This window comes from Rhinoderma darwinii, chromosome 8 (genome assembly GCF_050947455.1).
Source record: "Rhinoderma darwinii isolate aRhiDar2 chromosome 8, aRhiDar2.hap1, whole genome shotgun sequence".
NCBI lineage: Eukaryota > Metazoa > Chordata > Amphibia > Anura > Rhinodermatidae > Rhinoderma > Rhinoderma darwinii.
The window spans coordinates 109170625-109184543 of NC_134694.1; the positions used below are offsets into that span (position 1 = coordinate 109170625).

Genomic DNA, 13919 nt, shown 5'->3' on the forward strand with positions numbered 1-13919 from the left:
CATTGTTTGGTGTCCGGTTGCCATAGTCACCATCGCCGGCCGCTATCGTGTAGCAGGCCGGCGATGGCGGATTAACCCCTAAGAAGCCGCGATCGCTATTGAACGCGGCTTCTGAGGGGTTAATCGGCGGGGGAGCTCCGCGATCGGTCCCTGCACATTGAGCTGTGCTAGCCTGCTGTCGGAAACAGCAGCTATCACAGCTCATGAACGCGCACCGCGCGAACGGCGCCGTGTTTACTCCATGACATACTATTATTTCATGGAGCGCGAACGATGCACTTACCATGACATAATAGTATGTCCTGGAGCGTTAAGGGGTTAAAGTTTCTTGCTACTGTGTATGTAAAGGGGATGTCCACTACCGGACAACCGATGACCTAACCACCGGATAGGTCATCAGTATATCATCGGTGCGGGTCCGACACCCGGACCCTGCACCGATCAGCCGCTCCGGAGGCACCGAATGTTATGGCCCATTATGTGATGTACTGAGCCGGAAGCAGTTGGCTCCCTACAGAGCATAGCGGCCGTGCTTCAGAATTGCAGGTTCGCTCCTATTCACTTGAATAGTAGCAGCTCGGCGGCTATTCCGGGGCTGGAGCTAACTGCTTCCGGAATGTATGTCCAGTGCCTGGAGGCAGCCGGAGCGACTTAACGGTGCGAGGTCTGGGTGTTGGACCCCCATAGATTATGCACTGATGACCTATACAATGGATAGGTCATCAGTTGTTCGCTAGTGGACAACCCCTTTAATGCGTTAAAAGTCAAGCTAAAGATGACTACATCTGTACTTTGCAATATACTACAGACCTTTCCTGGAGTCATTGCTAAACTTTAAGTGCCCAGACCTGACTTGTGCTCCGAAGAAGACTGATTAGGGAATTATTTAGACTTATTACATGTATGGATTATTTACAGTAATTCAATAGTATTGTATCACCAGATGCTTAAATCATCTGTATACTGTTCTGTGCTACTTATTCTGCTACATTGTGAGTGCTGGACTAGATATTGAGGTCACAGAGTGTCTTAGAGTTTTCCCATTAGGGATATTTATGATATATCCACTGGATATGTCATAAATGTTAGATAGATGCGGGTCCCACCTCTGGGACCCGCACCTATCTGTAGAACGTTCTACCACTCTGTATTTTGGCTGACTCGTGTGATTCCTGACCATGAAGAAGAAAACAGCGTAGCTCGCATGCTACGCTGTTTCCTTAACTGCTATTCACTACTATGGGAGTTATGGAGACAGCGTAGCTCAGCGAGTTACGCTGTTTTCTTCTTTATGGTCGGAAATCACGCAGATCAGCCGGAACACAGAGAGGTTTACGGGTTTACGGGGCCCCGTTCTAGAGATAGGTGCGAGTCCCAGAGGTGGGACCCGCATCTATCTGACATTTATGACATATCCTGTGGATATGTCATAAATGTCTCTCATGGGAAAACCCCTTTAATTGTAAAGGGTTATGCAGGGTCTTTACCACATAGCTGCAGACACTATGTATACCGTCGCCTGGTGGAAACATATTATGGAGGTTTTCTCCCCTATAAGTAATGCTTCTAATACAGAATAACTCCATAATATGCCATCTGATGGAACAAAGTAAAACTTGTATTGGATTCGGTATGAATCCTTCAGAAAAACCCTGGAGAACTATGGAGGTAGAGTATGGCCACATAGAATTCTGTTTCTTTACTCCGTGCAGTCATCCTTTTGTCACGACGGCAGGGAGCGCCACACCGAAACCCTAATTGCTATTGTTAACTAGACGTGCAAGTGGCTCCCCAAGTGTTGGCAGATACAGATATTATTCATCACTGAAAAATACTTGAATAAAAAACATAAATTAGTTTCCTTAAAAACATATTCATTTTCCTCATGATAAAGAAAAAGACCATACATCACTAGTGTGAAAAATTATAACAATAAATATCAGAGTGTTAATGTCTCTGGCAACCAAGCGGTTAATGTTGTGACCAATGTTTAATTAGGGAATCCCAATTGTTTCGGGGTTAAAAAAATCACCATAAGAAAATGTGTAATTGCAGATATTGTTAGCCCTATAAACACCCTATTATTAGCCCTAATGGAAATTCAGAGGGATTATCCCATAAAGGACAGCCTCAAAACCTCCTACATACCGTAGAGAGGATGAGCACACCCATAAGGCAAAACAAAGTCAATGTGAAGGACATTACAGATCTGTTTGTCTTTCACATTGGCATTGTTTCGCTTTATGGGTATGCTCATCCACCATAGGGTGTAATGGGGTGTGTAGGAGGTTTTAGTGCGGGCCACTAGTTCTTCAGTGAGTGACAAACTACAAATACTATTCACTGCTCTGTAATATTGTGCACTGGCACCTAGGATGTTATAGCATTACTAGAATTTAGCACCAAAGTCTAGACCAGTGGTCAGCAACCCGCTGGTCGATCGTGATCGATAGGTCGATCGCGATCAACAAGTCGATTGCTCACATGTGACGAGTAGATCGCGGGCGGTAATTCACTCAGTATTGCATAATAGAGTTTATTCTAACATTTAGTATAAAGCCATATCAGTCAGGGATATATTTAATAGGATTTTTCCTTTTTGATAATCATAGTGGTCAACGGAGTAACTTCAAGTTCCCGACCCCCTCCCCCCAGTGCAAAATCTGTAACAAGGATCCCTAGCTATCACATGTAATGTATAATACTGGTATCTTCATATCGGACAGAGGGACCATTTGGGTACATGGTCGAGAACAACCTCTGAATCAGCTATAGCTACGCCCCTGTGGTTCAATACCAATTGTCATATATACAGTAAAAATTACTCGTAACCTATAAATAGGCTGGGAAATGTTTAGTACAGGCTAATCCAGGAACTGATGATGTCCTACTGGATCACCAGGAATTGTAAGCTATCCAAATGGATTACCAGATTAGTAAGGAGAACCCACTTTTTAATGGGGTGGGTACAGGGTGGTATCATTGAATGGTCACAGTATCGTTTATACCAAACATTCACCCCCATCCACATCCTATATGCCTAGTGATGTGCGTATGTTTTGTTCACTATTTCCATCACCCCCTGCTCGCTGCCTTGTCTCTGTGATGTGTTCTCCTCATGTATAGCTCTCTAAGGTTATTGTTTAACGGGAAATGTATTCCGAAGGGGAAGGAAGAAGCTTTTACTGTCTGAAAATCAATGAGATTATGAGATTAGACTTCTGAGGTTAAAAGCAGATGTGCGTTGGAGATAGAGGGAAAAAACATGTTCTGGTCAGTGCCGAGATATCCTGCTGCATGCCACCTGAAGATCAGCCATGAAATCTGCTCATCGAATGCTTATCAACTCCCTGCGGCTAGCCACATGCACCTGTAGCATGGACGACTGTTGTCAAGTATACGGAGAAGCCAAACTACAAATAGGTAACTTTCTTGATCATTGAAGGTTTCATGTAGATAGGACTATTTTCCCTATTTTCATATAGATATATTAAAAGCCAAGACATACAAGGAGGAGAGGTGACCCGTAGAATAAAAATGGAGCTCCTCTCCTAGTGCTGGTTCTAGCATCCACACCATCCATGGTGCATAATGTTTGTTTGATCTTCCCTTCCATCCCTCGTTTAGGAGAAGGTTGGTGTGATATTGTACACGATACCTACATAATGTTGTGGTGTCTCTTGAGAAGGTAGTCCGATGTTGGTTCAGAAGTAGTGAAGGGGCAAATCTGAGGCTGGGCTCCTAGCTTATTGAACTCCTTAGTATCTACAGGGAACATATGTGTCACAGAGCCCGTGAAAATGACTTTCACTGGGACATCGAGGGTGGTGTGAACCCACCTTGTCACCAAGGGAATTGATTAAAGGCTACTCCGGGGAGCGGAGTCGAAGGGAACCCCTAATCTTTACCCTTTTACCCTTGTACAGGGATGTGGAGTTCGCTCCAGAACCCCAGGTCGCTACTCCCGGAGTAGTCTCCCTTGGTGACGGCTGGTGTAAGAGGTGCATAGTGATCGGGTGAATAAAAGGTCAGGGCAGTTGGCAAAGGTTTGTCACGGTAAACATAGAAATTGGTCAGGACAGTCTGCAGGCATGGAAGGTCAAAGGTACAGGCTGAGGCACTAGGAGAACAAAATTGCACTGTCAAGGAGTCCAGAGCAGGAAGGGCTTTTATTTCCAGGGTCAACTCCAAAATCAAATTTTGGTACTAAGACTCAGTGTAGAGCGTTGGTGGTGAGGACGAGCAGCGAGGAGAGGAGCGACGCTGACCAGAAAAAAGAAGAGGCTGAGAGAAGGTAAGTACAAGATGCTGGTGGGGAGCAAAGGCCGCTATAATTTTTTTTATTATCAGCCCAACCCATAAACCATAAATAGGTATTTTTCAGAATTTGAGGGGCTCAATGTCCCTTTAAGTTCAGGATGCGTCACCTCTCCTCTGCAGCATACACCACTGTATTATCGCGCAGCACTGCAGAATTTAAGATCCTTGGTATTATATATACTATTTAAATATTGTTTTTGCCCTCCATATTTTTCTCTTCTCATAAAAACGTACAAGTTGCTCCCCGCTGTGTTCTTTAATGAACTTGCAGACAAGAATATTGTTCAAAAGAAAAACAAAAAGAAATCACTCGACAATCACCGTCTTGGAGCAAATGTTTTGTTCTAGCCGGTTCCTCAAGCTGTGAACATACAGGAATGCCCGTACCACGTCTGTAATTTTATGCTAAAAAGCCAAAATGTGTGTGTAGCTGGTCCTCATAAATGAATGTGATTGGCTGCAGTAAATAATGAATCATGGGCATTCAATAAACCATGATTGCATCCTTGGGTAATTTAGCTTATTGACGATGCACGCAGAATTGCTCAGGTACAAATCTCCGGTTGTTTTTTTAACCTCACTATGAATAATCCTTACCTAAATAATAGAAGCAGGTAGTCCGAGTCACGTCAACATTCCCTAGCTGTGGATTTTCCGCAATGGATTTGATTGCAGAAAATCTGGAATCGTTCAACTTTTGTTGCAGTTTTTCCCTATTGTGTTTAATGGGGAGGTAAAAATCGCATAAACTAATAGCAAAATTTTGCAATTTTTGGGGCAGAAAAGATGTGATTCCACTGCAAAAATTGCAAATCTAAAAAAAAAGTTTAAACTTATTAAAAAAGTCTGTACTTACCCCCTGGTGTTGTCATAGGGGCGGCTTTTTGTAGCCCAGGCTGTTTTCCGTGAAGCACGGCCGCCTAGGGTGACGTTTCATCCCATGTCACTGCAATGACAGGTCGTAGTGGTCACATGGGCTGCAGCATCATCAAGGGGGGGCCGGGCTGCACGGAGAACAGAAAGATGGGTCACTATGACAACGCCAGTGTAGGTAAGTATTGGCTTTTTTTTTTTTTTAGCTCTGATTTCAGCAGCGGCGATTCAGCCAGAATTGATGCCCCTTCTGCGCTAAATTATTTTTCTTATTATTAAAGGGTAACTAAAAGTTCAACAAACTTCTGATATGTCATAGTGACATGTTAGAAGTTTTGATTGGTGGGGGTCTGAGCACTGAGATCCCCACCAATCGCTAAAACTAAGCGTCAGAAGCGCTCGTATGAGTGCTCAGCCGCTTCGTTTCTGTTTGGCTTTTTCCGGAAAGCTGATGTAGCAGTGTACGGGCTCATAGACTTTCTATTGAATCCGTATACCGCTACATCAATTTCCGTAAAAGACAAACAGACACAAAGCGGCTCAGCGCTCACACAAGCGCTTCTGCAGATTCGTTTTGGTGATTGGTGGGGGCCTCAGTGCTCGGACCCCCGCCAATCAAAACTTCTGACATGTTACTATGTTTGTTGAACATTTGTTGAACGTTTAGTTACCCTTTCATGTTATTTTTATTATTATTTTTTATATAGTGCCATCCACTTTAATAGTGCTTCACATAGCACAATATCGTGGGGACACATTGTATAAACATTGTCCATGTTTAGCTGCTGGAACACATAAAGGAGGCTGACAGATAGTAGGGAGACCAAGTTGGGAGCAGAGAGTCAGATTTGGGTGTCCTCTGCATAAATTCTAGATGGTATTAAGAACCTAAAATAATGTCCTATAGTCCTCACCTCAACCAAATTACATCTCTTCCTGTCTTAGTGTCCACAGAGTCTCATCTCCTAACAAACTTGACTGTCATGGTCATAAAAGATAAATTGCATAAGGGCTTGGGAGAGAACGGAAAGGGAGACTGGGAGGAAATGTGGTTGAACTAGGAAATAGAATATAGATAAGTAGAATGACGAGCTGGTAAATGAGGCACACAAGAAGATGGCGGGCGACAGCGCACTGCGAACACTGTGCCACCTAAGCCACTAAATATAAATAAATATGCATCACTGCTAAATCTACTTACAATAGGGAGGTTCTTAGTGCACAGTTTGATCAAATTGTGTGAGCCCACCTGCCACGACAAGGTGACCTCTATGAGGTGGGAACCTACGCTGCACATACACTCAGAAGCTGGTAATGTGCATAGAGGTGGGGACTTAGAAATAAGTGTGCATCATATACATTAGGCATGGATATGGTGAACTCAATTACAAAGTATAGATTTGCACCATCCGTAATCAATAACCCATAATGAGACCCATTGCATTTTTTATAATTTCACGTCATATCAACTTTTCGATTGGTTGACCGGAGTTCTCGAATATTGATATTAGATAACAAGTTGTACTTATTCACCGTTGTGCACTTTATACATTATAATTGTAAAAGAATTCATTATCATGCCCTCCTGCACAGACAGTAAGCTGCGAAGGCATTCATCCCCCTGAGATTCCCTGTTCCCTGGAGGCTGTATGACGTGTTGGTGATGGGTTACAGGAGGTGACACTCTGTTTACTTCTGTTCCCGGGAGAGATCTGTCAGCTGCCTCAGGATAGGGAACGTGAGCCTGAATCGGAGTGACATACTTGGACAGAACAAGCGTGGACTTTTCACTTTGATTAGACCTTTAAAAAGGACAAGCAGACTGTTCCAGACTGCGCTGCTGTCATGGTCAGGATAAGAGGGGTAATCTGAAGATCTACGTGTCAAACCCATGTAGTGTCACTGATACAATATACAATGCCAGTGCAATTCTGGAGTAAAAAAAACTTCTGTTCGCCATTGGGTTCCATCATCGCCAAGTTCTAGACACCATAAACCTTTTAAGAAAAAAGTCGATCATGGCCCCACGAAGACAAGATTCTGAGGATCCAGCCTCCATCTATACTGAACATGTACACGTCCACTCTTAATTGAATCGTAAACTCTGTTGTGAATCAACCCTTAAGAAATAAGCCCTAGTGGCAAATGATTGACTCGAAATAGGGCTAATCTTTTGATGGATCTTTTTGGTCCATTATTGTGTCAGACCCTGGGTCCACCGGAGGATCCTCTGGTCGGCCAGTCTCATTTTGAAGCCGGGGCATAGTCAGTGGACGTACCTTGCAATACAAGTGTACCAAGTTCACCCAAGCAGCATTAGCCAGTGCATCTGTGCTATCCTGCAAGTTGTAAGCCTTATTTCGTAGAATAGGAGATGCAATGGCTTAAAGGGGTTATATCACCAAAATAACATATCACCGATCCATAGGATCGGTGATAAGTGTTTGATCGCTTAGAGTCTCACCAAATCTCCTGAAAGAACAGAGCATGAGCGGCATTATTCTCTATAGGACTGTTGGAGATAGTCCACTGTACTCGGCTATCTCCGGCAGTCTCATGGTCCTGTGGATAGGTAATACGTTTTTGTACAGTAGTTTTATTTGCTGCTCATGGATTCCTCTTCTGCACATTCAGCATCAGCACAATCATCTATTGTCCTGCCTACTAAGTTTTATCCTGCTATAATCCTTTGGACATTTAGACAATCAATAATTTCGACTTTGAATAATTGACTCTTTGGAGGCTGCAAGTTTTCGTTGCCTTTATTTTGTTTTACCTACTACAATGGGGGCAGCCTCTACATATTCAGTGTTAGTAGGAAATTCCGCTCTCTGGACATCAGGAAGAGGTTTTCCACCTCCGTTCTGTGGCGGAGAATCGGCATCATGACACAAGGCGCTGCTGAGCGTCGTCATGACAGCGCCTGCGCTCTGCTGGATCCCTGCTCGGCAATCACGCTTCGCGCTACGGCCACTGCTACCCTGGACAAGATACTTCTTAATGGAACCATGTCACCCCCTTACACAGGCGCCTCTTAACAAATTAGACGCATCTCTAGCCGTCCGTGCGCCAGAAGGGGAAATCAGCTAAAATCAGGTGTAGATTTCCACTATAATTTATGCTATCTTCTGCTGTGTAAATTATAGTCAATTTGTGGTGCCATGGTAGAGCCCGTCACCTTTTACTTAAGCCCCTACCACTATTTAGTAAAGTGGCGTGACTGTCGCAAATGCTGCAAAAGTCTTTTTTTTTTTTTGCGCAAATAGCAACTTTTGTGGTATTTGCACCTTTTCTATGACAGAAAACTGGTGTAATACAATTAATAAATTCCCCCATTTGTGTACAAAAATGCTTAAAGGGTATGTATACTATTGAAACAATGCAGCTCAAACATAGAATGAAGTAAATTTGAAAGTAGTTTTGACTAAAAATATCCTACCATTTTATGTATACAGCTTATATGCAGACCTATGTATCTCCAAGGTTACAGACTACAAACAATCTCTGTGTAGTCTGATTCTGCAGTTATGTGTTACTCCGCTCTCTTTGTGTTTAATCCTTTATAACAGGTTATATAAACAGTAGAAGAGGAGGAAGATAGAATGGGGTAATACATGACTGCAGAATCAAACTACACGTGGCTTGTTTGTAACCATGGAGACACATACGTCTGCATAGGAGCTAAATACACAAAAGACTTCTTACAAAGTTGATTCATTTTTTTATGGTTGCGAAACTTCACATGCTCCTTACACTAAGCGTCCTCTTACACGGCCCGACTTGGTCTGTGTAATCGAGCGACGATCAACGAGACAGTTCGTTGATTGGCGCTTGTTTGCTCCTTTCACAAGGGGCTATATTTGGGGACGAGCGATCGTTAGTACGATCGCTCATCCTCACACATTTCTATCATGTCGGCAGCACATCTCCCTGTTTACACAGTTAGATGTGTTGCCGACAACTATAATATTTCATGCTGCCTAAACTATACGATCAGCCGAAGAACGACTGTTTGCTCGTTCATAGGCTGATCGATGCCCTGAATGCTCGTTTCCCCGATAATTGGTCCGTGTAAAAGGGCCTTAAGCCAATTGACAAGCATGGAACATTTTCTGGAAAAAAGAAGACCTTTTTTTTTTTTCTAATCTTGGGTAACCCTTTGTTTTGAGGGGCTCTTGTTTTAATACGGGTGGTATAAGTGTTGGATAGCACTGATTTCACGAACTACATGCAGTAATAATTTAGAAATTGTATTTACTTCCTTTTGTCTAATATTACATTTTGTAAAATATCAGAGACCACTGATTTGGATGAATGTCCAATAATAGAGCACTTACTTTTATAGATAGTGATTTCACTGTTAAATATATCTCTTGAAACCTTTGGAATATTCATCCATACAAATCTCTCTTCACTATGCGTAGGTGGTATGTACACATTTAATGGAATTAGTAATTGTTTCTAAACATGGGTTTTTCCAGTGTAAATAACCAAGTAGATGGAATATCAACCCAAGGTGAAGAGCTGGAATCATTCTGTTCAATTAGATTGTGTACAGGCTTCTAAATACAGCAGATCTGACATCGAGACAGAAAAAAGGATCCGGAACTTCACTAAGAATATTTTTATTACCAACTTTTCCCAGAGGTGCCAACAGGCTCGACAGTAATGCATCTTATATAAAAATTGCAGTAGTAAATATTATATATCAGAAGCTTACCATTAAGTGACCTCCATCGTTGAGGTATATCCCTGGCCAAAAATAGGATATTTAGTAGCACAAGGTAGGAAGCAGTAACTATTCTGTATCAAGTTAAGTTCTCTGTGGGTAAGGACTGAACCTGGTAGTTAGGACATCAATAGTTTGTAACAATAGTCACTTGCTATATGCCATATATGTCTGATTTGTGGGGGATTTGATGCATTGGACCCCCAACTAAACCTGACAGCAGAGGGTACCTAGTCCCCTGTTCCTGCGTCCAATTCTTCAAGTCTCAGAAACAGCTAAGTTGGCTTGCTCAGCTGTTTCTGTATTTCCCAATGGAGCAATGGACTGCACACCTCGTTATCTGAATCACAGGGTGTCCAAGCAGTTGGACCACCCCCGTTTGGACACTCCAATCTCAGGATCAGTGGGGATCCCAGTTGTCATACAATGACCAACAAGACACCCCGTTCTTGGGTTCAGTGGAGGTCCCAACGATCAGACCAACACGACTATTGTTTCCTCAAGATCAAATAAGATCTCTGTGATCGGATCAAGACTAGCTGGACTGCCTGATCTTGAAATTACTGGACCACAACCAACTGAACACCCCACTCTCATGAACAGGGAGGTCCAAGTTGGTGGACAACCATAATTTGGACACCTCATTCTTGGGATCAGTTTCGTTCTTTGGACACCCTGGTTTTTCAGACCACCACCAACTGGATACAGAATTCCTGGGATTTGAAGGTTTCCCAGCTTTCAAACCAACACTGATTAGATACTCATTCCCATGATCAGCAGTTTGACCATCACGGATTGGACTCCCCATTTTTGGGATCAGTGGGGCCGAGCCGTAGGACCACCACTGATCAGACATTGGATATGCTTTAAATGTTAATTGTGGGAAAACCTCTGTAAAGACACTTTACCGAGGGCAGGGGAATATATTACTATATGAACGGAAGTTGCATTTAGCTCTATCTTATGCTGGATTTTCTTATTCAGGTTTGTCCTCCAATGCGACAGACATCCATAGAATTATTAGAACGCTAGTGACATGGAAGGATAGAAACAATATGAAGTCCTGCTATCCCCGTTATCTCCATTCCAATCATTGATACTATAATATTTTTTCCTTTATGTAGATCCGATAATGCTCAGATCAGACATTCAAGGTTGTATCATAATAATAGTTGCTATGTGTAAACCCAGCCAACAGTATATCATTCACCCACTGCCGAATGTCACATTCAATTCCATATCTTTGAGACGTTGAGTGATTTGTACATTACTGTTCTTCTATAGTCTTGAATGACACGTACCTCCTTGTAGCGTCATATCAACTGAAAAGCCTCATCTGGAGCACCCCTTATGTTATAGGAGTGCAGGATATATGCCATTGAAAACTAAGTTATAAAGAATATCCTAATGAAGCCGCGGAAACATGGAAACCTCCTCCCACCTCCAATCCATTCGATAGATACAGCTCGTCTACATAATTATAGCTGTACATACAGCTTTAGAAATTATGTAAACGTATTACATCGTTGAACATTCTGTTCTAGGCTATTTGGATGTATGATCATTCCCTCGCAGATGATTTCACTCAAACTGACAGCACTCCAAAATAAACTGTTCTCATAAAAACTGTTATCTAATCGCAACAGCAATGGGCAGGATGTAGACAACGCTTTGTAAAGATAAATGGATAATGGTTGGGTTGGGATTGAGAAGTCAAGATGATTGGGGCTAAGGCTGTTTTGCACCAGACCCCCTTGGGTTTATTGAACCAAACCCAGATCTGCATAGAACCCTATAGTGATCTATATTTCAGTAGTACCTCAGGGGGTCCAGTTGTTGCGTCCGTAATACAGACTCTAAAATCTGGCTATATTACGTCAATATATTGCCAATTTGTGTGACTTGTGTTGGCTTCCTATTGTATCCGGTGCATGATTTTATGTTGTCCATACTGACGACACATCATTCCCGGTCCAGAAAGAAGCTAACCAAATTCTCAGACAAGCCTTTCAAGTCAAGAGCTTCATCGGGATGTTTGCCATCTGTAGCCTTGATGGCATCTTTGCACAAGCAGCATGTGATTTTGCCTTAGAGGCGGAGATATTTTTGCTTTTCCTTTCTATAATGCCATAGGACATTGAAACAGGACTACAATGCCATATTGTTTTACATCCAAATGCAAACTTTCTTGCCTGCAGGTGAATGATATATGGATGATGTACAATGTTTAAGATTTGACAAAATTTTATGTTACTGTACCATTTGTACTTTAACCTGTCACTTTGAGTAATAAAGTCCGATAATATTGTCCTCTAACCAATAATGTTTGTGCACCCCTGCACTAAAGAAATACCTAATTAAGTAGCTTCTTGCAAATAATTATTTTATCTAGTCATTGAGGGGGTCCTACACTCGGAAATCCTTCCTGCTAGACAAAGTGAAGAGCCACTAACAATTAGATGCTCTTGAAGACCCTGCTCTTCCATGTATTACATGGTTGGTCATTTACTTCATTGGGGACCTTGTAATACTACAGTTCACCTGTAGTGGCCGCTGCAGTAGAAATGTATGGCCAGCTGCAAAATAACAGTTGATTGCCGTGATTTTCAGAAGCCAGACTCATGGCGATCAGGTGATTACTAGGCTGGTTTCAATTTAAAAGGCAGTTGTCTTGATGAAATGGACCCCTTTAACTCTATCCCCAGTGCAAAAAAAAAAATGTTTATGCATAGAGCCCATAGTATACATATTCAATAATTCTACATGAAAAAAAGGGGTTAAAGAGAAGAAAGAGGCAATGTTTCAGCATTATGTGTGTTTCTTTAGTGCATATACCCATGGACTTTACTGCACAGTAAAATTGTGTATTTTTCTAAAGAGATGAGTGTTGTGTGAGAGTTTAAAATGATAGAAACGTCATGACTGTCTGGTAGCTTAGAGAAGCAAGTATTAATGACTGGGAGCAATGCCAAGAGAAACTCATCTCTACACTTTCCCGAAGGGGGAGGGGTGCCATTTCACATTTCACCTCAAACGGCAAAAAGGCCGGAAGCTCCCCTCAGTTATGCGAAAGAATCCCTGGAGCTGTCTACAAGAAGATGAGATGAAAGAGATAAGATATCCTGTTTTGAAGATGACATTTCATCCTTTACCATGTCAATGGACCCGGATTATTTAACATATTTCTGTTTCATATTTCCCCTTCATTTTATGATGTAGACCTACCGGACATTGCTGTCTCTATCCCTACTCTATGTAACTAGAAACTCATCATATGTACCCCACTGTTCCCAAAGCCAATAGGCAGTATTCGATCACTGGATAGCACAATCTTCTGTATCTCTAGACAACATTCATTGAAGAGACCCAGCAGGAGTATGAAGACACATTCACTGGCAATGCTCCATGGGAAAAAAGTATGCAAATAAGCTCGAATCCAGCAAACCAGAAACTCCTCTGGTGCTACGTCTCTTCAACGAGAGTCAGTACTCCTCCTGAGGTGCAACCAAGGCATCGCCTTCAGCCAACCATACCCCTTCTCTATACTGATGAAAGGTAAGGACTTAAAAATGGTTCTGGCTGTAGTTTGGTGGTTTTTCCTTTTGGAGAAGGCTCTGGTTTGGATGATATGAGCTAATTGGCATTCTAGACAACACTTGAAGTCTTTATCTAACCTTTGTCAGTAGACAACCTTCAAGTTTCAAACTCCTTCCAACCATATTTTTTAAGAAAAAAAATCTGTCTCTCTGTTCCATCCTTCCTCATGTCATTACTCATACAGTCTTAAGATTTTATCCTTTTCAATGACAAAATACAATATTCCATTTCTGTATAACATGATATTTTCAGACATCCACAACATCATTCCGTTATTACAGAATATTTACAGAGATTTGAACAGCAATTGCCTAAGGGTGCACAATAAAATGGTTACACTTGTTTGTTAAGCGGTGCGACCGTATCACATCTCCACGGGGGGACTAGGCGAATGTTCCAG

The 13919-nt window shown here is 42.2% G+C and overlaps 1 protein-coding gene across 3 annotated transcripts in view; it reads right to left on the reverse strand.

The window, feature by feature from the left end:
• LRFN1 (leucine rich repeat and fibronectin type III domain containing 1) overlaps positions 1 to 13919 on the reverse strand; it is a 107488-nt gene that overhangs the window by 21035 nt on the left and 72534 nt on the right. The window lies entirely within an intron of this gene.